At 34.8% G+C, this 23,421-nt stretch overlaps 1 protein-coding gene and 1 pseudogene across 3 annotated transcripts in view; one reads left to right on the top strand and one right to left on the bottom strand.

The window, feature by feature from the left end:
- The window catches only part of CDH18 (cadherin 18), a 713,946-nt gene that overhangs the window by 557,645 nt on the left and 132,880 nt on the right, over positions 1–23,421 (top strand). The window lies entirely within an intron of this gene.
- On the bottom strand, positions 9,330–21,663 carry LOC136321066 (glyceraldehyde-3-phosphate dehydrogenase pseudogene; annotated as a pseudogene).

The raw sequence follows: 23,421 nt of genomic DNA, 5'->3' as shown, positions 1-23,421 counted from the left end.
TTGGTCAACTTTCTCTTGCTTTCTTCTCCAATACCCATGTATTTCTAAGAGCAAATGATTTATATTTTTATTTTTATTTTTTTTATTTTATTTATTCATTTTTAAAGAGGAGAGAGAGACAGAGAGGGAGAGAGAGGAGAGAGAGACAGAGAGAGAGAAGGGGGGAGGAGCTGGAAGCATCAACTCCCATATGTGCCTTGACCAGGCAAGCCCAGGGTTTCGAACCAGTGACCTCAGCATTTCCAGGTCGATACTTTATCTACTGCGCCACCACAGGTCAGGCCTGATTTATATTTTTAGAATACCTGTTTTTTATGTAAATCTCCTATCTCTCTTTCTATTCATAATTTATATATTTCCTAAGCTTAGAAAATTAGAAGATCAAAATAATTTGCATTTTTTAATGGATACTTATAGTGACTTAAGCAGTAACACTGAATTCTATTTGTGTACACATGCCGTTGTTGTCTAACTAACATAATTGAAAATTGCTGATAGGAAGAAACATTTATTAAACTATCAGGTAACTTTAGTACTCTATCCTACAAAAAATATCATTGAACACAGCCACTATATGAATATTTATGAACTACTGTATTTTAAAGTTAAACAGTTTTCATACAATAAAGTATAAATATATATTGGTTATTTAACAATTTATTTCCCAGCATAAAACTTATACAGAAAATAATTTCCACTACAGAAGACAACAATGATTCTAACAAATAAATCTAGAAAAATTTTTATTTATTTTGAGATAGTTCATATATTATTTTAATGTATTATTTCATACTTCATAACATAAAATAAATACCATAATGAAATAATTTTATATAAATTCTTTCTGCAACATCCCTGATAGGTGGTAATATAGTTCTAAGATTTTTTTTCTTTTTTTTTCTTTCTTTTTTTTTTTTATTTTTCTGAAGCTGGAAACGGGAAGAGACAGTCAGACAGACTCCCGCATGCGCCCGACCGGGATCCACCCGGCACGCCCACCAGGGGCTACGCTCTGCCCACCAGGGGGCGATGTTCTGCCCCTCCAGGGCATCGCTCTGCCACCACCAGAGCCACTCTAGCGCCTGGGGCAGAGGCCGAGGAGCCATCCCCAGCACCCGGGCCATCTTTGCTCCAATGGAGCCTTGGCTGCGGGAGGGGAAGAGAGAGACAGAGAGGAAGGGGGGGCGGTGGAGAAGCCAATGGGCGCTTCTCCTGTGTGCCCTGGCTGGGAATCGAACCTGGGTCCCCCGCACACCAGGCCGACGCTCTACCGCTGAGCCAACCGGCCAGGGCTATAGTTCTAAGATTTTCTTTCTTCTTTTTTTTATATGTTTATTCTTATAGATATATTGAGAATTCTTTTATGAAAAATATCTATCAATTATTAATTATCATGATATTATCTGTATCATTGAAGTATTCTTGCTCATGACTATATTTTTTTCAGCAATCCAGTCTTTCAAAAATATTTGTATATACCTAACTTTATGTCAATCATTCTACATTTGTATATATGGCAAAAAATGATCGTTTTCTTCAAGGAAAATTACAGAAATTCACTATGCCTTAGTTTCAGGAGCTTCTCATGGGGACACTGGTTTCAGTCTGAATTTGATTTGAGAATTAATTGATTTAATGCAGTGAATTGCAATGTGCTGTATCTCATGCATCATAAACATTTAATAACTTTTAGTTTATTTCAATACAACCTGAGATAGCATCAGTATTTTTTAATTTATCTTATTGCTTCTATAGAGGAACAAAGAGAGACAGAAAGACAGAAACGTCAATTTGTTTCTGTATGTTCCCTGACCCGGGATCAAACCATAGATCTTTGTGTAGAAGAAGGACAATGCTCTAACCCACCGAGCTATCTGGCTAAGGTAGCATCAATATTTTTAACATGTTGTAAAGGAGACTCACTTTGAACATATGTTTAATTAAATATTCTAAATATCTTTGCACATATATTAGGGCCATTTATAATATATGCACTTGAATTCTTTAGAGCTGCATTTGGAATTTCACGTTATTTTTTATACTTTCTGATACAGTTAGTATCTACCTAGATTGGATTTTGATTTTATAAACCTGCTTTTCTTTCAATTTTGCCTCATATACATATTTTCTTAACCAGCTTTCTATGTATGTCAGTGTATTAATTACAAAGGAGATAATGAGGTTTATATTTATAAATATCAGTTGGTCTCATATATATTGTAAATTGTAAAAGATTGCAAAAAGAAAAGATAAAACTAAATTATGATGCTACAGGTAAATAGAACCATTTTATTTCCTCTCTATGGCATTTTCCTCTTTTAAGTTGTCATTATTTGAAAGGTTCCAGAAATGTTCAAATGCGTGTTAACAAGAAAAAGGGAAACATTTCTGAAAGCATTAATTTTGTTAATTTTGATTTACAGTTGCTTTGTTGTAATATTTAATTATCGGCAAGGAATAAATCCTGCTAGATCAGTATTTTAGTGTAATTTACAGGCATTCATTTATTCCCAAAATTTTTAAAAATAATTTCTCCAAGTTTTCTTTGTTCATTTTGCAATGTTCCTAAAATTATAACAGCCAAATAAGACTACATAATTATTTTTATATACATAGTATTTTATTTGTTATAACAACAAAAATATAGGAGCAGTATACTACAGTTGTAGTATACTACAGTTATATATTGTTTTAGTCAATACATTTTTGCATTGATTTTATACAATACATATGTTATGGGTAAAAAAACCCTCAAACTTAATTTATAAATAGAGAAAAATAGGACAGAGACATGGGCTATATAGTTCGTCACACTCTTATAAATTGTATAGGGAAGGTATAATAGATAGTTAATGGAAGAGATATTTTAAGTATTTTATCAAATGAGATTAAAGACCCCAAGCTTCTAGAACTGAAATGGGCAGATAATACAAGCTATGCAATTATTTACTTCACCCATAATAAACTGCGTATCTATGGTATTGAAGTATAAAGTCACAGAAAGATATCTTGTATGGTGATATTCAACTCTATTACCCACAGCAAGAAACACCACTCTTGAAGACTAGATGACCCGTTTGTTCTTTGTTTTTTCTTAAAATATCTGTGAAATCTCACCATATCACTGTTCATATGGGTAACATATGCTAGCTTAAAAGAAATGCTAGCTTATTCATATAAATTTCAAAGATATAATAATAGTCAGCATCTTGAACTTTCTGAGTAAGTGCTTATATTTTCATATGTAAAAGAATGACAAATTTTTAAAAAGAACATTCATCCTGTGTGTGATTAAAACAAGTGTAAATATATAGTGTGTAAAAAAACTAACATTAAAAATAGTAAAATAAAATCAGTGAAAAAATAAGCCAAGTTGGTGACTGCATTTTGTTAGCTCCCATGAATTTTTAGTAACTCACTGGGTATGGGAGATTCAACATCAGTGAATTTAAATAGAAGCTAAGACATACTTGTTATGAATTATTTGGTTCCACTGAAGGGAAGTTAGTGAAAGTCCTGACCTGTTGTGTCATCCCTTCTGGGGTTTGGCTTCTCACACATCTATAATGTAGCTACAGCTTCTGCAAGAGGTATGGAATATTAGATTGTCCCCAAACTCAAGGACTGATAGTAGAGGGTACATCTTTTTACACACTGTTTCTTCTCAACTGGAGTGTATATGAGTCAGGCTTTTGGAAAGGCCTCATTTTTTTTTGGTAGTCTCCGTCCCATCTGCAAAATATGGCATTACACTTGATAGATCTTTTTCTTCCAAATCCTGTTCAATAGATGGTTCTGTGTATTTTATATTATTTTTTTAAATTCATTGTACAATGTATTTTCAAAAATGTGAAAATCAACATGAGATTTGCATTTGAACCTCACCTTAATAATTGACCTTTTAAAATCTATTCTCTATTTTGTTGAAAGAAAAATAACTAAAACTAAAAGAAACAATATTACTTTAATTTAAACGAAGTATCTTTTGGTCTATCAACTACTTTCTATACATTTTACATATTACATTTTTTCTTATTTTCAAGTGCAATAAAGGACATTCAAAGCTATATCTTGTACCCTGTCTTTTTCTTTCAAGTGCTGTGAGAAATAGAATTTGTCTAAACACTTCATCTTTTATGATTTTAAAATAAACGGTGTATAATATGTGTGGGGCGTTTCATTGGAAATTAAAAAGTAAAATAAAAGTATTAGAATATAAATACTGTTCAAATTAAATAGCTATATTAATGTAACTTTCAGAAAGTCTAAAGGATATAATAGTAGAGTCAATGTGCTTGTCACAATTTCTACTGTTTTGTTGATTGTTTTTTTTTTATTTTTCCTCTGTTAGAGGCAGCTTTTGAATCCTCAATCTCCTGTTTCTTTTCATTATCAAAATATTAATATTAGTTTTCAATTGATACTTAACTAAATACCCCACACCAAGATGCTTGAGACAATATCAGTATATTATCTCACAGCTCTGTAGGTCAGAATTCCAGGTGAGCTGCACTGGGTTTTCTGCTTTGAGTCTCACTAAACTGAAATCAAGATGGCAGCTAGCTGGGTTCTTGTCAGAAAGGCTCTGTTCAGGTTGTGGCAGAATACAGATATAAGCAGTAGCAGGACCCAGGTCCCTGTTCTCTTGCTGGTTATGAGCCAGGGAACACCTTCAGCTCTTATAGCTCTCAAGTCCCTTCCACCTAAAGATAACCATTTCCTAATCCAACAACAAAATACTCTCTTTATCCATGTGAGAGGAGGGGAGATAGACTCCCACATGTGCCCCTACTGGGATCCACCCAGCAACCCCCATCTAGGGCTGATGTTCTGCCCATTTGAGGCCACTCAAACTGAGCTAATTTTTAGCACCTGAGGCAGAGGCTCCACAGAGCCTTTCTCACAGCCCAGAGCCAATGCATTAGAATCAATCAATCGAGCTATGAGTGTAGGAGGGAAAGAGTGAGAGGGAGAAAGAGAAAAGGTGAAGGGGAGGAGAAGTAGATGGCTTCTCTTATATGCCCTGATCAGGAATCAAACCCAGAACATCTGCACGTGGGGCTGATGCTCTACCACTGAGCCAGCCATCTAAGGCAGTGGTCCACAACCTTTTATGGGCCATGGACTGGTTTAATGTCAGAAAATATTTTCACGGACCGGCCTTTAGGGTGGGACAGATAAATGTATCACGTGACCAAGATAAGCATCAAGAGTGAGTCTTAGACAGATGTAACAGAGGGAATGTGGTCATTTTTAAAAAAGAAAACATCGTTCAGAATTAAATATAAATAAAATGGAAATAATGTAAGTTATTTATTCTTTCTCTGTGGACCGGTACCAAATGGCCCACGGACTGGTACCAGTCTGTGGCCCGAGGGGTTGGGGACCACTGATCTAGGGTCACAAAATATTATCTTTTGTCATTTTTTTCTCAGTTGCAACATTATTTTGACTATAACCATAGCTATCAGCCAAAGAAAATTCTCTCTACTCTTAGTGGCTTAAATAGTTTAGGCCCATCTGGATAATCTTTCTATCAGAAGGTCAAAAGCATTGTAACCTTAATAACACTTACAAAATCTCTTTACAGTGTAAAATAACATAATTATAGGAATAATGCCAGGGATTTAAGGTCATGTTGGCCAACGTAGAAAACCAGTTATTTTCCATGCCCAAAACATCACATCACTTGCGCCCTTTTATCTTGTACCAGTTCTTTTCTTTTCTCTTCTAACCCAAATATGTGTAATATATAAATATTTCATTTATTTGAAGAAAAACCTCCCACAGAGAAATTATGTGTATGTGGATTCACTCTGAAAAGATTTGCATGGGCATATATCTGTCTCAAAATGTATTAATTATTTTTTATAATTTTTATTAATTTAAATTTATTGTGTTAACATGGATTCGAGTTTCCCACTCAATATAACACCTTACCCCAAACCCCTCATCCCCCTTTACACCCCCTTTGCCCCCTTCCCCCTGACTCCCTCCTGCCTTCTGTCTGGGATTTGCTGTCCTGTTATCTATGTGTTATGTATGTATAATTTACTAATCCCTTCACCTTCTCTGATCCCATTCCCTTATCCCCCTTCCCTCTGACTGCTGTCCCTCTGCTCCCTGTGACCCCGCCTCTGCCTCTATTTCATTCCTCAGTTTAAAACGTTAGACTTCTCAAGATTTATAAATGGCCATCAATATATATTTTCCCCTTTAAAAGTCAGTCATTTTTTATTTAATGTTCCATTATAAAGCAGGGGCAAAACTTTTTATGGTGAAATATATTGACATAGTTCAACAGCATTAAATTAAAATCCAGAAATAAAGAATTCTAGTAACTTAGGGAGCATCTGTAGATAGCTGAAAGTATAAAACAAATTTGCAGAATTTTCAAATGGTTTAGAGTTCAGCAACAGTGATTTTTTGTGTGTGTGAGAAAGAAGAGATTAGTGTACTGATTATAAATTATTTCACTTATTTATTGAGGAAATTCTTCTAATAATACGTATCTATTTTTATTTAATGAAATTCTGTACTCTTAAACAAAATAAACACATAATAATCCACAACATATGTCTTCAAAAAGATGCAAATTGAAGCAATGAGCTATCATTGCGTATTATTAAAATGGATAAAATCCAGAACACTGACAGCACAAAATGCTGGCCAGGAAGTGAAGCATCAGGATCTCTTTCATTGCTAGTGACACTTTGGCAAAATGGTACAGCTGCTTTGAAAGGCAGTTTGGCAGCTTCTTACAGAATTATGTACACTCTTACTGTCTGATCCTGCAATTATGCTCCATGGCAGTGATAGTCAACCCAGTCCCTACTGCCCACTCCTGGGCATTCCAGCTTTCATGGGTGGTAGCGGAGCAACCAAAGTATTTATATAAATAAAAATATAGATTTAACTATAGTAAGTTGTTTTATAAAGATTTATTCTGCCAAACTTAGCAAAAATCAGACATAAAGTACTTGGTAAGTAATTATTATTATATGCTTTAACTGCTTTAAAGTTACTTTCCTACTTTATAAATCACCATTACTGTGGAACCGGTGGGCAGTTAGAAAATTTTACTACTAACAGAGATACAAAAGTGGGCAATAGGTATAAAAAGGTTGACTACCCCTGCTCCATGGTATTACTCAGAAGAATTAAAAATTTATGTCCCAACAAAAATCTGTACATAGTTGTTCATAACAGCTTTAGTCATAATTGTCAAAACTTGGAAACAACCAAGAATTTTTTCTATAAATGAATGGATAAATTGTGGTTCATTCCAATAGTGGAATATCATTTAGTACTAACAGGAAATGAGCACTAACATGCCATGCAAAGACATGGAGAAAACGAAAATGCTTATTACTAAATGAGAGAAGCCATTCTATAAAAAGGCTGCCTGCTGTATGATTTCAACTATGTGCCCTTCTGGAACAGGCAAAGCTATGGAGCAATAAAGGAGGTCAGTGCTTTCCAGGCGTTGGTAGTGGGAGCATGTAGGATTTTTAGGGCAGTGCCACTACTCTTTATGATATGGATATGATGGATATATGCCACCATCCATTTGTACAACCCCACAGAACTTACAAAACCAATATTGTCCCCTAATGTAAACTAAAGACTGAATGATAATGATATGGCAGTGCCGGTCCATCAGCTCTAACAAATGGACCACAGTCGTGCAAGATGTTGATAGCGGGAAAGCTATTCCTGACGGGAGGCAGGGACACACGGGAAATCTCTGCACCTTCCACTTAATGTTGCTGTGAACCCAAAACTACTTTAAAAATAGTATTTTTAATGTAATAAAATCAAATAAAAATATATAGTCTGAAATTGAACGTTTTGAAAAACTTCCATCTAAGATAATTTGAGTAATTCGTGGCTTACTATGAAGTAATAAAGCTACATTAAAATTCTGTTAATTATTGAGACATTACTTATACATATAAAATTATTCTATTACTTTTGATGAACTTTTTTAGAAGTTAAGGCAATGTATGTAGTCATATAGCCCCTAACATAATCATAATCATCTTCCCTTAAAATTCTTACCTGTCCTGGGAGAATTTGCCACTTTTATTCCCAACTCTTAGGGCCCATTAATTGGCATTCTATCAGTATAGTGGTGTCTTTTTATCCAGATCGTCATACGAATGAATTTATACAGTATGTAGTATTGTGAGTCTGGGTTTTTTTAATTAGCACAAGACATTTGAGAATCATTTACAGTGACTGTATCAGTATGTCTTTTTCCTTTATCTCTGAGTGGTAATTCATTGAATAGAAAAACAACAGATAGTTTATTTACTAATTTAAGAATAGTTGGCATACTAGCAATTATTAATGAAACTATTATAATAGTTTATACAAAGATTTTTATATGAACATAAATTTTTACTTCCTGTGAAGTAAGTAGTGGTATTGCTAAATTGTGTATACATAGTAGGTGAAAATTACCACAGGTCTTTCAAAGTGTCTGTAAAATTTTTCCTCCACACAATCAATATGTGAGAATTTCAGTTGCTTTATATCTTTATAGGCAATTGGTTTACCAATTTAAAGAATAATTTAATTTAGGCATTCAAATAAATACTAATATTCCATTACACTTTTAATTATCATGTGTTAATGTCTAATTATACTGAGCATCTTTTCTTGAGTTGTTTTCCACCACTATATTTCTTCTTTATCACGTGCCTGCTTATGTTTTGTTTTTATTTTTAAAATGTGACTTGTTTTATTATTGTTAACGGAGAATTCTGTATAAAATTCCTTTATCATATAAATTGAAATTGTTTCCTCTGTATTATTTTTTCATTAACTTACCTGCGTTTTTTAAAGAGAATACATTTTTACTTTTGATGAAGTACATTTTACTAATTTCCTTATATACATATAAATGTTGGTATTATCTCTCAGATATATTTTTTAACTGATGGTGAAAATGATTTTCCTCTATGTATTATATTGAAATTATATAGTTTCAGCATTAGCTATAGACTTATGACCTAATATTTTTTTCTATTCCTAGTTTGCAAAGATATTTTTATTAATTAATATTGAATTTTTGCAAATGCTAGCTCTGCACCTATTGAAAGGACTACATTGATTTTTTTTTTTTTTTGGCTGAGTACAGTGAAATTTATTGATGGTACATGACAAGGTAGGGCTCTGCCCCTTCCCCCCTCAGGGGTCTGGGATGGAAACGTGGAGGTCAGCAGGAGATTCTCAGTGTGTTGGGAGAATCAACTGGGGCAAGGATTTCCCAGAAGCTGAAGGCCTCTCTTACTCCTTGCTGGGGCTGGTGGTCCAGCGGGCTCTTACTCAATTAGGTTCATCACCCTATTGTAGTCAAATTCATTATCATATGAGGAAATGAGCTTGATAAAGTGGTCATTGGAGGCAATGCCAGCCTCAGAGTCAAAAGTGGAGGAGTGGACCTCAGTGTTAAAGCTGCAGGATACAACCTGGTCGTCAGTGAGCCTTGGATGTCCTTGGGGACCCTCTGATGCCTGCTTCACTAACTTCTTGATGTCATCATATATAGCAGCTTTTCCCAGGCATCATATTACACTGGGAGCAAGGACATGGAAGGCCATACCACTGAGCTTCCCATTCAGCTCAGAAATGACCTTGCCCACATCCTTGGCAGCCCTAATAGAAGCAAGGATGATGTTCTGTGCAGCCTCTCGGCCATCATGCCATAGCTTACCAGAGGGGCCATCCACAGTCTCTGGTTTGGGTGACAGTGAAGGGAGATGAACTGTGGTCATGAGTCCTTCTGCAATACCAAAGTGGTCATAGATGACCGTGGCCGGGGCAGGGGGCAAGCAGTTGGTGGTGCAGGAGGCATTGCTGACAGCCTTGAGGGAACTGCCATACTTGTCATGGTGCACACCTATCACAAATATGAGGGCATCTTTAAAAGGGCCAGAAATGATGATTCTCTTGTCTCCACTCTGCAAGCCAGCCCCAGTCAGCAGTAGACTCCACAACATATTCAGCACCAGCATTGCCCCACTTGACATTGCTGGGGTCTTGCTTCTGGAAGATGGAGATGGACTTTCTATTGTTGACAAGTTTCCCATTCTCAGCCTTGACTGCACCTTTGAACTTGCCAGGAGTAAAATTTTTTTATATAGTTCTCAATGGTTTATTAATATCTTGCAGTAGGCTTCTGTGTTTTAATATCTTGCTGTGGGCTTCTGTGTTTATGCTTATGGAAAAATTGGTCTTTAGTTTTGTTTTCTTATAGTATTTTAGTTGATATTTTATCATTAATTTTGCTTATTAAGATGACTTGGAAAGCATTTCTTACTTTATTTTCTGAAAGAGTTGGTGTAAATCTGCTATAATGGAATTTTAAAAATTTTGTTAGAATTTGCCAGAAAAATTGTTTGGCTTGAAATTGTGTTGTTAAAACACAAACTACATATAAAATTGCTTTTAATAGAACTAGGACTCTTAAGATCATCTATTATCTTTATCTTTGGTAGTTTGTGTCATTCAAGGAACATTTCCATTTTATCTAAAATTTTTAAAAGTTTGGCATACTTATTTGCATATTATAGTTTTAATTTCTAATAAATCTGGAACAATGGTCATATTTTATTTATTATAATAAATATTTATATCTTCTCTGTTTTTCATAACTGGTTTTGCTGGAGTTTTAGTGATTCTAACAACCATTTAAAAAAAATCAGCCTTTTGTCTCTTTGATTTTATCTACTTTTACTTTCAAAATTTCATTGATTTTGCTTTTTGTTATTTATATTCTTCTGCTTAGTTAAGATTTGATTTGCTCTTATTACTTTACTTTTCAAGATAGAATTTTAAACATTGATTTGAACTGTTCTTTCTCCTATATTAATTTATTGCTATAACTATCTCTTTATGCATTTCTATGGCTGCATTAACCAAATTTTGAAATATTGTGTTTTAATATTAACTCAATTTTAACCTATTATCTAATTTTCTTTGTGGCTATTTTTGTGATACCTGATTATGTGGAAATATGTTCCTGAATTATCAAACACTTTTGAATATTTCATATATTTTTCATTATTGATTTGTAATCTTATTTTCTGTGTGTGAGATCATACTTTGCATGATTTCAATTCTTGTAAATGTGTTAAGATTTGTTTTATGCCTCTACAACATGATCTATCTTGTTTAATGTTCCATGTGTCACTTTATAAGAATATGTATTTTCTGTTCCTGGGTGTAGTTTTTATAAATATAGTGTAGCTCAAGCAGTTTTGTGGAATTTTTTAGATCTTCTAAATTGTCACTGATGTGCCATTCTGATCTTCAGTTTTAAGTTCATATCTTCTTTAACAGAGTTATTATTTTAAGTTATCCATAAAGAAATGATATATATATTATATATATACACATACACATGTATACATATATAAATATATACATACACATATATATACACACACACATACACACACATGTATATGTATAATATATATAGGTTTGTTTGTTTTTGTTTTTGTAAGCCAACCTTTGTTGTTGTTATTGTTTCATGACAACAGTGTTGCACCTAACTTTTTATATACTAAGTGGAAGCCAGAAAACTCAATTACATTTTTAGAGAAAAATGGAAAGCAGTTGTCAGTTCTGCTGTCTGTTCTTCGGCAGGTGTTCACATGTTGCATTTTGGGAATCCTTACTAATCCACTGTCGCTATTTCACTGTGAAAGATGAGAAATGCTCACAATGAGGTAAATGTTATTTTATTACATTTTAAAACTAGTTATGAAAACCGAAGGATTAATAAATATGCTATTAGAATTCTTGTGAAATATGTGACAAACTGAAAATACTTAGAAATTTGAAAGTGTATTTATATTGGCAAAAGTAAGAGGTAAAATGGTAACTTTAAAACAATTTAATTAAATTCATTGTGGGTAGATTGGTTACTAACATTATATAAGTTTCAGGTATATAGTTCTATACTATAACATCTGTATATCGCATTGTGTACTGTGTACTCAACAGTCTAGTCTCCTTCTGTCACCGTATATTCAACTTCTTTTATCCACTTTATTCATCCTTCACACCCCTTCGTTGTGTGAAACACTATACTGTTGTTTGTGTCTATGAGTTTCATTTCTGTGTTGGTTTGTTGTTTTGTTTTTTATTATTTTAGCTTGTGATTTTATCATATGATTATCAATTGCTTCAAACATAGTATTGACACATTGAGAACTTAAGAAGGAACTATTTGATAAAGAACACATGTGTCTGTGGTACTGAACTACCATCCTTTTGACAGTGTTAAAAATATTTTGAATTGCTACTGCAAATACTGTTCATCTGTGATCAAACTGCCAACTGTTTAAGATTTCTCTTTAGCTATGTACTAAATATGAGATCTACATATAGTAACATCTATTTTGGTAATTATTTTGCTTCAAGGAGTCTTTTGATCCAAAGTTATGCCATAAAAATCCAGCAAGAGTGTACTGTAAGATAATTTAACAGGAATTTGTACCTTTTGATCAATATCGTTCTGTTTCTCCTATCACCCATATCTGGCCACCATCATTTTACTCTCTATTTCTATGGATTTAGCTCTTTTAGATTCCAAGTGTAAGTGACATAACCATTCATCCAAACATGGACACTTAGGTTGTTTTCATACTGTAGTTTCTGTAAATAATACTAAAATGGTCATGGACTATTGATAACTCTCTGATATTCTGACTTGATTTCCTTTGGATATATGACTAGAAGTGAGATTGTTGAAACAAATATTAGTTCTACTTTTAACTTTCTGAAGAACTTCCATACCGTTTTCCATAGTGGCTATACATTAACTTCAACAACAAACGTAAGTTTTCTCTTTCTGTATTCTTGCCACTTATCTCTGTCTTTTTGGTAACAGCCATTCTAACAAAGGTGAAGTGCCATGTCATTTTGGTTTTGATTTGCATTTCTAATGATTAGCGAATTTGAGCATCTTTTCATCTACCTGATGACCATTTGTATGTTTTCTTTAAAAAAAAATGTCTATTCAGTTCTAACAGTCATTTTTTAATAAGACTTTTTGTGTTTTTTTGCTATTGAGTTGCATAAATTCTTTAATATTTTCAATGTTATGCTCTTATCAAATATGTAATTTGCATATACAGTATTCTCCATTTAAATGCAGTTTTGGCTACAGATACATTCAGCCAACCCCAGTTCAAAATATATAATAAAAAAATTCAGGAATATATAATTCCTAAGTTTTAAATAAATTACACACCATTCTGTGTAGCAGGATGAAATCTCACATTGTTCCTGTCCATCTTGCATGGGAGGTGAATCATCCCTTTGTCCACCATATTATATGGTATATCCTACTCACCCCATATCACAAGGTACATGATACTCACCCATAAGTTACTTAGTAGCTGAATAGGTTATCAAACTGATTGCCAAGATGCTGTAGTGCTTGGGTTCAACTAATGTCTGCTTTACTTAGGTGTGACACCAAAGCAGAAGGGTAGTGAAGCTGACAATTTGTATATGCCGAAGAGAATCTGTAAAGTGCTTTTCTTAACTAAAACAAAGTAAAAGTCCTCAACTTAATAAGGAAAGAAAAAAATGATATATTTTCATTTTTCTATGATCTACAGCAATTTTCAACCCTTTTCATCTCATAGTGCATATAAATTAATTGCCAAATTTCTGCGGCACAGCAAGAGATATATTTTTTGCTAATCTGACAAAAAAGTAGGTATAACTTTGATTCATTCACATAAGATGGCTATTGTTGTATTAGCTGTTGTCATTTTTTTTACTTGATAATCTAAGAGAAAAACAGTGCACCTGACTAAATAGTCAGGTATTGCCTGTTTTTAAGAATTCTTATGGGACACCAGTGTCACAACCAGTGTGTCATGCCAGTTGAAAACCACTGATCTATGGTAAAAACAAATCTATTCATGAAATGACTTAATTTAGAAATTAAATTTTGTTCTAAGTGTGTATGTATAGGAAAATGTGTTGCATATCTGTATATGTAGTTCAGTACTGTTCATGGTTTCAGGCATCCACTGGGGGTGTTGGAACATATTCTGGAGATGGGGTGACTACTGTATTTTATTCTCCTTTTGTAGGTTGCCTTTCCATTTTGTTGTCTGTTTCTCTTGCTGTATGGAATTTTTTTAGTTTTATATAGTTCCACCTATTAAAGTTTTATTTTGTTTTTTATGCTTTTGGTATCATAGGTATAAATGTGTTGCCAAGATCAATGTGAAAGAGCTTTATCTCTGTGTTTTAAGTTTGTAATTTCAGATCTTATGTTTACATCTTTAATCCATTGACTTCTATAAATCATTATAGAGTGCTTAATGCTAGTTTAGTTTCCAAGGAGAACACTAATGTGCAAACATAGATGCTGTAGTGACATCAACAGCATGGCTAACTAAGATGTCTCTTGTAGTAACAATCCCCCAACAAGGATTTGACATTCATCCATGGAAGAAAGCTGTGGTATCTAATACCATACATCAACAGACCAAGGAGGAATCACGCCTATCACTGTGTAATAGTCTACAGAACTCACTCAAGTGTGGTCCCTATAGTGGAGCATGAACTGGCTCCTGCCCCTCTCAGTCATGGCCTGAGAGCCCTTGTAGAACACTGTCTTAGAGAATGTCTTTGTGGAAGTCCAAGTTTCCAGTGTGAAAGTTCTAACACACCATTGATACAAAAAAATGAGTTTTGACACATTAGCTATATTTAGAGGAAAAATTTGACCTTATCCAAGTCATCCTCTAAGTGAGACCTTCTGGGGCTGTGACTTCCTCATGGTTAGGGCAAGGGGAGTGAGAGTGTGAGAGTGGCTGCCTGAGCTGTGTGAGACGTTGCCAGAAAAGAGCATTTCTATTTCACCCCATCCAGAATACTGAGTTGTGACTTGCATAACTAGGGGAGGGGGGTCAGGATGGGGCAGGGAGGGCAGCAAATAAGACTATTAAAGAGAATTTAAGGAACACAAACCATAACAAGTGCATCATGGGCTCCATCAAGGAGCTCACCATTGAGTGCAGGGGAAGCCTTACGTGTCAATTTCCCTAAATTGCCACAGGTTCCCCCAGCAAAACACATTCTTAAGCCTCACTCTGTGATTGGTACCCTGTGTGCTCTTACCAGGGTGGCAAGAATCAGTTTTGTTAGACAGCTAGGCAGCACAGACAGAAAGCCAAACGACATCTGTGGGTCAGAAAGGGACCACAGACTTGAGCTTTAGCTTGCCCTTGGGGAGGCCAAAGGGGGGCTGTCAGCATTTATCCTGGTACCATGGAGAATCCAGAGAAGGCAGACACATTTAATATTTCTACCACAAGAAAAAGCAAGAAGCATGAAGTAGGCATTTCCACAGAAGGTCTGGGAGACCTCCAAATTCCTAGCAAGGTTGACAAAAAATGTTCTCTTCAGTAGTCGGTAAAGACTGAAGAAGGTGACTACTATTAAGAACATAACATCACAAACTTTTTCCTTTGGGCATGATAGTCTCTCATGGTGCTGAGAGGAATATACTTCTGTCACTAATGATTTATCCATGCCTAATATAGGTCCTTCTCTACTCTTTGTTAGTTTCCTTGCCTTCAAAGAGCAGGTTCTTCAATAACTTCCATCACTTTGGTCTTGTTTTTCAAAACTGCAGCTATGCTGGAATGGACCATGCCTGACTGAGAGCGATCACCATCACTGATTTTCTGCTTTGTAGTCCCTAATCCCTGTTAACATTTTTTCCTGGTCAATCACTTGATGTAGCCTCTTACTAGAAACATTAGCAGTCGATTTTGTACACTTAGGGGACATGATGGGCAAACAAGTATAAAGCACTGTTCATAATTGTACATACAACATCAAAAGAGTGGTCAATATGAATGTATATATTTAATAGAAATTTAGTGTATTCTATATTTCATAAGTTTCTGTTGTTTGATTGCTTCTTTTTTTCTTCTTTAGTAATCTCTGGTCACATCCTCCTGGCATTTTAAATAGTTATTTATGTTCCTTTGCCAAAATATAATTTAGCTTAAATCATACTCTTAAATTCATCCACGTTTAGGCTCCTCAAAAGGAGAAAGATAATGTATTCTTATGTTGACACTTTCCTTATAGTCGTTATCAACAGAACTTGTTTAAATGAAAGCATAAGCCTCCAAAGGTTGCAAATGGCCTTAGTTTGATTTTATAATATGTTCCCTACTAAAAAATTATATTTTAAGAAAAATTATTTAAAAATTTTAAATGCCAATTCCGAATATGTTCAATTCGATTAAAGGAAAAAATAAAAATGGAATTACAAGTGATTTTGGATGATATACTAAAGTCATATTTGATATCACATCCTGGCAGCAATTCTCGTTACATGTTGAGAAGAGTTGCATTATATATATATATTTTAAATGTTTTATCATAGAATGGTAAAGCTGCTCAGTTTTTTTTTTCAATTTTTATTTATTCATTTTAGAGAGGAGAGAGACAGAGACAGAGAGAGAGAGAGGAGAGACAGAGAGAGAGAAGGGGGGAGGAGCTGGAAGCATCAACTCCCATATGTGCCTTGACCAGGCAAGCCCAGGGTTTCAAACTGGCGACCTCAGCATTTCCAGGTCGATGCTTTATCCACTGCGCCACCACAGGTCAGGCGCATTATATTTTTTTAATGTGCTCAGAACTAAGTTGCTCAGAAATAAATTTCCTGCCTCCTTGCATGGAAGGTAACTCTAAGGGAAATTGCATTCATGTTGGTTATGCCTGAGCATATTTCACAGCCAGAATTTCAATTACTAAGGACCTTACATTAGTGAGCCAGGAGAAATCTGTCAGTTAAAAAAAAGAAAAGTGAAGTGAGTAGACTAAAAGTATCTCTTCTCTCATGCTTGTTCTGTGTATGGGAAGAATCAATTTGCTTTCATCTTAATCCCAAATAGAAGGAGCAATTGACTTTGGGGAAATCCTGTAAAATTTATTGCTGACAGCATGTGAGAGAGTAGTTTCAAAGGATGACAGAACATATGAATTGATTTTGCTTCCAGTGACACCAAGATAACTGATTCTCTTACGCAGCCCTGAAGTTTGATGTCACTTTCCCCTGCAATTTGAAAGGTTTATATCAAATATGTGGAAGAGCAGTTTGAGAGGAGACATCCAATTTGGTGCTTAATTAGTATGATGTTTTCAATGTCATAGCTTGTATACTGATGATATACAGAGAATATGTTTACTAAATATGTGTGAAAGGAAATGTTAAATTTAACATATAGCAACAGGATTTAAACATTAGCAAATATATTAATAAACAAAATAATATATTTCACAAATATTAATTAACATCAACTTTAAGAAAGACATAATTTGAAGAGAAATTGTCTCTTATTTAAGTATTTATAATTCCTTGTACATCAGGTTTAAACATCTATAATATATATATCATATACTTATCAAATCCAGCTGTTGATTTTGAAAAATTATTCCAAATGCAATACTTCCTGGGTAAATAGTATTTATGTCTTATCATCTTTATGGATTTGTGTGCCTGGATATATGGAAATATACATATGCACAATATAGTATACATACACATGCCTATATGTGTATATAAATTTTTTTAGTACACATGGAAACCTACACACATGTTCATATACATTCACATGCATTTATATATTCACATATAAATATAATCTATTTTATATACACACATATAATTTACATATTGTAAAGTACTTTTAAGTACAGATGATGTAGGCAGCACATTTTATTAGCTAAAAAATGCAAGATAAGAAACAGGCTATATTAGGCCCTGGCCAGTTGGCTCAGTGGTAGAGCATCAGCCTAGTGTGCAGGAGTCCCAGGTTTGATTCTTGGCTAGGGCACACAGGAGAAGCGCCCATCTGCTTCTCCACCCCTCCCTCTCTCCTTCTTCTCTCTCTCTCTTCCCCTCCTGCAGCCAAGGCTCCATTGGAGCAAAGTTGGCCTGGGTGCTGAGGATGGCTCCATGGCCTCTGCTTCAGGCACTAGAATGGCTCTGGTTGCAACAGAGCAATGCCCCAGATGGGCAGAGCATCGCCCCTGGTGGGTATGCCGGGTGGATCCCGGTCGGGAGCATGCAGGAATCTTCTGACTGCCTCCCCATTTCCAACTTCAGAAAAATACAAAAAAAAAATGTTGGCATCACCTAAAAAAAACAAAAAGAAACAGGCTATTATAGAAGTTTTGTCACTTCTTTCTTCCTCCTCTTCAGGGCTCCATATCCCCTCACCAAACTTCTAGGTATTAAAACCAGGATCAAAATACATTTATTCTATCTTTCAAGGCCTCTCTGACAGGTTATAAATGAGCATCATTCTATTGTCTCAATGTTTCTGCAAAGGACTCTAAAAAAAAGCTGAGAGAAAAACAATGCTCTGTCACCTTCCTCTGATGAAAAGTAGATGTCTACACATTCCTTCCATAAGAAATTACTCAAGTGTCCTTTGAGAAACATTTACCAGTTTCTGCATCCTTTAAGAAAGGTGATGGGTGAATGTGTAGAAGACAGGATCTTATTAGAAAAATTTTGCAGCATAAGGTCCACCAACCACCTCTTCCAAACGTTTCTTGGACAAAGACAGAGAATGCCTCTCTTCACCTTAAACCCATAAGGAAGATTCCAAGACAGTCACAGCAAGGGTGTGTCAACCTATGGACTGGTAGCAGATGCCCCACACTTAGGCTAAGGTACCAAGTCTTTATTTCCAGCAAGAAAAAATGTGCTCTGCTTACTGCAAAATATACTGCTCACAAAAATTAGGGGCTATTTATAACTTCATATTCATTTTAAAATATCTTCTAATTTTTGTGAGCAGTATAAGAGGACGTTAGGGATTCTGCTCAGCAAGACTTTTTAAAATGTTAATCCTTGATGAGAAGAGTGCTCAATTCCCTTGATCCAAAGGAGGAAAGAGAGGTGTTAAGTGCAAGAAAAGTTTTGAGCATTATCTATATCAAGGTGACTACCGTTGCAAGTCCCTAGTGGATAATGTCACAGACAATAAATGGTCCCTGAAAAACAAAAGCAAGAGCGCATCAATGATGGAGAAAGCCTGGATGCAAGATTACAGCTAACTCTCTCATAAATGACTGCGTTGCTTTTAGCAAACCCTTCCATTCCTTTGGCTCAGAATCTGGAACCATTAAAATGATATAGCAAAAAGAAACCAGCTAGTTCACATCCTACTGGAAGCTTACAAGCCTTGAGTAGATACAAGATTGGGGTCTGCTATTCTGGACCAGAATATTGTTGTGTAATGAATATTTCAGTCTGGAATTGTTAATGCATATATTTATAATATATTGCTATTTATAATATATATTATGTAGAGTACCTGAAAAGCTCTGGGGCTTTGTCTAATGCTTTATCAAGGAACATCAGAAAAAAATTAGCCCACAAAACAGATGCAAAAGGATTATGGTAGTAAAAGTGGTTTGGTTTCGGGTTACAAGACAAAATCTAAATCTAGGTCATTCAGAAATTTAACTGAACACTCAATAGTTTTTTAACCTAAAATACAAAGTTATTTTACTGTTTCTTTTTTTTTTTTTTTTTGTATTTTTCTGAAGCTGGAAACGGGGAGAGACAGTCAGACAGACTCCCGCATGCGCCCGACCGGGATTCACCCGGCACGCCCACCAGGGGGCGATGCTCTGCCCCTCCGGGGCGTCGCTCTGCTGAGACCAGAGCCACTGTAGCACCTGGGGCAGAGGCTAAGGAGCCATCCCCAGCGCCCGGGCCATCTTTGCTCCAATGGAGCCTTGGCTGCGGGAGGGGAAGAGAGAGACAGAGAGGAAGGAGGGGGTGTGGGGGTGGAGAAGCAAATGGGCGCTTCTCCTATGTGCCCTGGCCGGGAATCGAACCCGGGTCCCCCTCACGCCAGGCCGACGCTCTACCGCTGAGCCAACCAGCCAGGGCTATTTCACTGTTTATCAACTCTTCTTGAAAAGAAATGCATTCCTTTATGTAAATTAATGAAATATTTATTTTCTATCTTAGTTATAGACAGAATTTGCCAATTCTGATACCTTCTTAGCTCACACCATCGTGCCTCCATGATCCTTCTGAATGGCTCAGAATTCCCATTCTGTACTCCACAATCTCTCAAGTTTGGCATTTCAAACACTCAGAAAGCATTTATTTTATTTTTTCTTTATAAACTTCAGTCTTTTCCTTTGCATGATCTTGGATCTACATCTTTATTTTCAGAATAGAAACCAAACTTTTTCCCTGTACATATCAAACCCTTTTGTGGTCTATTTACTTTCCAATGGTTATGCTTCCCATCGCTTATATAAACTACTTTTTGCTGCAATATTTTCTTAAAAATATGATATCTGTACTCTCCTTGTAAAAGGGTAGCTAAAAAAAAAAAAAAAAAAAAAAAAAAAAAACCAAACAAAAAAAAAGGTAGCTCCATGATTTGACTCCTTCCTCCATTTTTGTTTTGTTTTTACCTGGCTAATGTCTACTTTTGCATCAAAATTGGTCTCAGAGGCATGTCTACTAGTGATGTCCTTAGAAATCTTCATTAAAATTTTGTAACCATCACTCTAAGCTACATCTATCTACTTTGTATTGTTAACCTTTGGCAAATGTCTGTCATAGTAGGACTAGGTTTGTCTTAATGAGGTAATAAATAAAAATAGACACAGCTAATAAAAAATTGCCAGTAAAATAAAACTTGTAAATAAAATCAAAGATTACTCACTTGATTTCAACAAATGTCAATATAATAAATGTTAAAAAGATGAAAATTTAGGCCTGACCTGTGGTGGTGCAGTGGGATAAAGCGTCGACCTGGAAAACTGAGGTCTCCAGTTCAAAACCCTGGGCTTGGCTGGTCAAGGCACATATGGGAATTCATGCTTCCTACTCCTCCCCCTTCTCTCTCTCTCTGTCTCCTCCCTGAAAATTGAATAAATAAAGTCTTAAAAAAGAAGATAAAAAATTAGGTAATAAAATTAATGGTAAATTGTAACTACCAAATAAATGGTTGGTATCTTTTACTGTATAATATACAAAATTTTAATAGTAAAATAAATATCATTGGTAGCTATAATCTATTATGTGCTTGCTTAATCTCAGATAAGTCTTATAACCTCACAAAAAACTTTATATAAGTCAATCAAACCTCATAAAATTGTATATTTTATTTTTCCATTGTCTAAATGTGACAACTGCTGTTCTCAGAGGTGAAGTCAAGTCAGAGCTCACAAAAGAACAAGACAGAATTCTAACTCTGATACTACCTGATCCTGAAGTTCTTGCAGTTCACATCAAGGTTTCAAAAAATTATCCTCGTGATCCTCAATTTTTGGTTTTATTATTATTTTTAGATCTTAAGTGAGCCCAGAGGACTCCTCATAGTAGGATAAGAGAGCCAGGGAAAGTTTTATCTCATAATTTTTATGAGATTTATACAAAATTACCTTTTGGGAGGTTCCAGATGAAACCCTATCACTGGTTAAAGTTTCCGTACTCTTCCTGAGCACCCCCTTCGACAGAACCTGAGTTCTGAGCTGCTGCGACTGGTGTGGGGAGCTGACCCCTAAACGGGTGTGATGGCGACTCTGAGGGCCACGTCTTTCTACATTATGTTGTGACATTTTAATTATTATTTTTTCAAACTACATGTAAATAGCTATGAAAAATGTCTGAGAAGCAATGCTGTTGAAATACTGTTTTGTTTTGTTTGTTTGTTATTCAGAGATATTTTCTGGCAACTTTCTGCAGTTTTCCTGGAACCTATTGTTTTAATTTATTCATTCTTCCCCCATTAATTTAAAAAGTGTATATGATAGGGATAAAGGTAAAAAAAAAGTGGGATTACAATATATATTAGTGTCAATTTACAGTTAATCTTAGTTTGAAGAGTTTTTCTTATTTTGTTGTTTTTTTTTTTTTTTACAGTTAGAAATATATTGCAAAACAAAAGCTTTTGATATGGCTATCAGAGATTTCTAAGAATCTGGTTTAATATTAGTATTAATTATGGACTTTTTTAATGCATAGGTCAAAACAAATGGTTTATAGATTTTTATGCCATGTGTTGTTTCTTCGCCTAAGGAATTCAAAAATTTTTATTTCCTGTCTTCATTGAGAAATATCAGTGAGAACCATAACTCCTCTAATTATATCAGGTGAGATCATGCTTCTTTCATGGGGAAGTGGGTTGTAATTATGACAAAATCTACAATTAAACACACATACACACAAAACTTGTATCAATAATTTTTCGTGCGATCTCTTTTATTATAGTTCTCACTTTCAGCTAAAAGCATTTCTTTTTTTACCTGAAAATTCATTATCTTCCAGTCAGAAAGTTTTCTCCTTCATCTTATCCTCATCCTGCTCATCCTCATCCTCCCCAGCCTTCTATCCCTGAACATGGCATATGTTGTATTTGATCATTTTTGAAGACTTTGTTGCCATTTTTTAAGATACTGAAATCTGTCCTTTGTATTAGTTCTTTTCTTTTATTTTCTATTTTTTTCACTCTTCTATAAGAACATTTCAACATGTTTTTCTATATAAATTATATTATTTGAATTTTTTATTATGGTTACCGTTGTTTATTGTTGGTAAATTTTTAATTTAATTTAAATTCAGTAATTAATTTTGCATTTTAAAAAATGTGTTTTGGCTCACATAGGCTATGTTTTCACTTACATGCCAATCTTCTCTATCTCAGTACATCAATAGCCCCTTCTTCTAGTTGCTCAGACCAACATAAACACACAAAAGTTATCCTGACTTTTTTCTTTCTTTCACACCTTACAACCAATCCACCAACAAATCTCATCAACTATACTTTCAATAAATGTCCTTAATCTAATCACTTCATTTCACCTCTCTTTCTAATATATAAGGCATTCTTGCTTTCCATAGAAAATTTCTATCATCTCATTTGCCTGATTCTATTTTTTTCATATATAACAAAACCTACAAAACAGCAATTGAAGGATCATTTTAAACTCACACAATTTTGTTAGCCTTAACAGATTATATTATTGCTTACATTCATCTGCTTCTTTTTTTCTAAGACATATATACTTTCACCCCTGTTTCTTTGAGATTCTCAGGACAAAGAGTATACACATTTGACCTTATCGAGAAGCATGGCATTGTGACTTGTAGGTAATGAGATTTTTATGGCAGTGATATGGGCCAGTTCGCAACTGAAGCACTTCTCTCCATTTTCCCTTTTGTCTTGGGGCATGGTCTTTTATTATGGGCCCCAGAATGAAAAAACACAGAGTACAGCTACAACTGACCTGTTTCCATGTTATGCATGTTTCCAGTTTTGCATGTGTAATATGTATAAATTTTTAGGCCAGGGTTCAGCCTAATCTAACTAAGACCTT

Source organism: Saccopteryx bilineata, chromosome 1 (genome assembly GCF_036850765.1).
Source record: "Saccopteryx bilineata isolate mSacBil1 chromosome 1, mSacBil1_pri_phased_curated, whole genome shotgun sequence".
NCBI lineage: Eukaryota > Metazoa > Chordata > Mammalia > Chiroptera > Emballonuridae > Saccopteryx > Saccopteryx bilineata.
This window is presented reverse-complemented; position numbering and strand designations above follow the sequence as displayed.